Here is a 2,663-nt window from a genome sequence, read left to right as displayed (position 1 = left end):
CGGCAGTCACATTAATCCCGAGTAACTTACTTTGCGACTGACTTCTTAATGTACAACAGCTCGGACTTATGGATCTGAACGGAATACAAAGTGCTTTCGAGGAGGCCTTCGACCACGCATCGCATGTAGGCGTCGATGGGGCACTTGAGCAACGCAATGAGCAGCCTATCATCCGCAGATGGATAGCTATGCTGTTAAATATACCAAGACTATTAAATCTGAAGTCGGGACAGCGTAGTACAACTTCAAACAACAGTGTGTTGCCCGCAGGGCAGAATGTTGTCTACTCTCCTGTGGAGTCTAGTTATGGCCGAACTTCTTCAGATACTCACTGACGTCCGGTAACAGGGGTACGCGGATGACATAGTGACGCATGTGGAGGCGGCCACCGCCAAGGCTACGAAAGCGCTGATGGTGTGCAAACGTTTAGCGGGAAAATCTTGGGGATGTATCGCAAGGATCCCAAGATGGACGTACACCAATAATAACCTATGGGGCAGTGCCTTCGGTTCCTGGATACGGGAAGGTTGCTCAGCACCAAAGTCTCAACGTCGGGCGTGTGTTTGCATCACAGGTGCTATGCGAACATGTCCGACGGTAGCCCTGGAGGTAATTAATGAACTCGAGCCACTTCATCTTACAGTTGAATAAGAGGCAAAGCGAGATCCCTCACCTCCCACATACTTTGTTGCCCAGAGACGATATACATGGAATCAGGGACGTGAACCGGATGAAAAATTTGGTCGGTTCGGTTCAGCGGATCTAACCGTTGTTGCACTTTTGGATTGTTTCGTCAAAACGTTTTTTTTTGGTCTTTGAACCGGGGTTTCGGTTCGGTTCAACCAAAAAATAACGCGCAAATTTAAGTGTCAAGTGCAACAACGCGCAAGGTAAAAAACATGGTAGGTATTACCATGTTTAACAAAAAGAAAAAAGTGGGTACATTTATCTATTGAAAATTTGTTTAAACGAACCTTTAAACCTTTAATGAAAGTGATTCGGTTTTCGGTTCGGATAAAACATTTGTGGAAAATTTCGGTTCGGTTAATGGTTCAGTTAATTAATAGAAAAAAGCGGGTTTCCGGTTCAAACCCGGTTCACGTCCCTGCATGGAATAGTAGTTTTCGAATGAAGCTTTGGGGTAATATATACAACAAGGCGTCTTGCAGTAATTCTACTAGGGGGAGACACAGATGGCTCTAAGGCCACTGAGGGTATTGTAGCAGGCGGACATGGCCCTAGACCGAAGCTTTCAGTGCGCTTGGGAACTTTCCCAAACATCTTCCAAGCCGTTGGTCTGTGCGCAGAGATTAAGCTTCGTAGGAATTATCGAAGCGTTAGTCAGAGGAACTTCAGGATCCCTCATCCTTCGAGGTCAAATCCTCATTGATCCTAGAGTGCATAAGGAAGTCGAAGGAAATGTGAAAGCCGATCAGTTGGCCAGAATGGCTGCTGCCTCAACTCCGATAAGATCTGAGATCTTGCTTGCGGTAGGTCCTAACATGATAAAGTAAGCGCTCAGAAAGGAAAATACCAAACTACGAGAACTGCATTGGCGAAACACCATGGCTTTTTGTCAAGCTAAGAGCGTACTAGGGCGGTATATTCTAAAGAGATACAGGCAACTCATAAACCTAGCCAAGGAAAGACCAAGAATTATTGCAGGTATACCGACGGGTCATTGTATGCTAAGAGGCCACTTTCCCAAGCGATCTGTCTCGCTTTCGCGACTCCGTCGAAGAGACATCACTGCACTTCCACCTGTAGTGTGAGACCGTTTCACGGAGACCAGTGTATTCGAGTTGAATTTGATGATTAAATTAATATATTTTTTTAATTCGTTATTTGGATTTCATCATACAAAATGTGCTAATTAATAGACCTACCTATCATCAGAAGCCGATAACTTCCAGCTGGGTAATATTATTAGATGTGAATGTATGTACGTATCTATGTGGAAATTAAATCAGGGAAATAGAAAAGCTTCCAAGTTAATAATACTATGCAATTAGTGTGAATTTATAATAATTGAAAATTAACCGAAAACGAAGAGCTAAAAACTTGCTGTTTTTTCTAATGACGCAGTCACATACTGAAGATAGATAGAGAGAGAGAACACCTAAAGTAGTTTCCATACATACACATGTACATACATACATACATATATGGGGAGAGCTACCTTTGACAATCTTGCTTAAAGATTTGCTTGTGCTCAACATTTTTGCGCTCTACCTGAGCGATCATCAACGCTGGCTATGAAGAATGAGTGCAGCTGGGGAGGATTAGGTCTTAACAAAACCAGCAGGAGTTGTGGCGTAATGCTTCGACGCAGGTAAATGACGTACATACATAGGTATGAGGGAAGACTGGGTGAATATACTCCTAATAAATACATTTGTAGGCACATTTGTTTGCCTTGTTTTGTATTGCAAATTTGAGGGTTCAGTTAAACAAGCAAATGCAAGATATGGAAATAATTTCAACAACGACCTCGATAAAGAGTTATGTAGACGCAATTCAATTGTAAATTCACAAAAATAAAACAAATAAAACCGAACACGAAAAACCGGAAGAATTGAGAACAAGTATTGGCGATAAGCATAATGGCCCGAAGAGCACACGGCTAGCATCGACGACATTGCGCACATTATAGCAAAAATAAA

Source organism: Rhagoletis pomonella, unplaced genomic scaffold, assembly GCF_013731165.1.
Source record: "Rhagoletis pomonella isolate Grant_MI unplaced genomic scaffold, Rhpom_1.0 Rhpom_scaffold_00003, whole genome shotgun sequence".
Lineage (NCBI taxonomy): Eukaryota > Metazoa > Arthropoda > Insecta > Diptera > Tephritidae > Rhagoletis > Rhagoletis pomonella.
Note: the sequence above shows the minus strand (reverse complement) of the source record.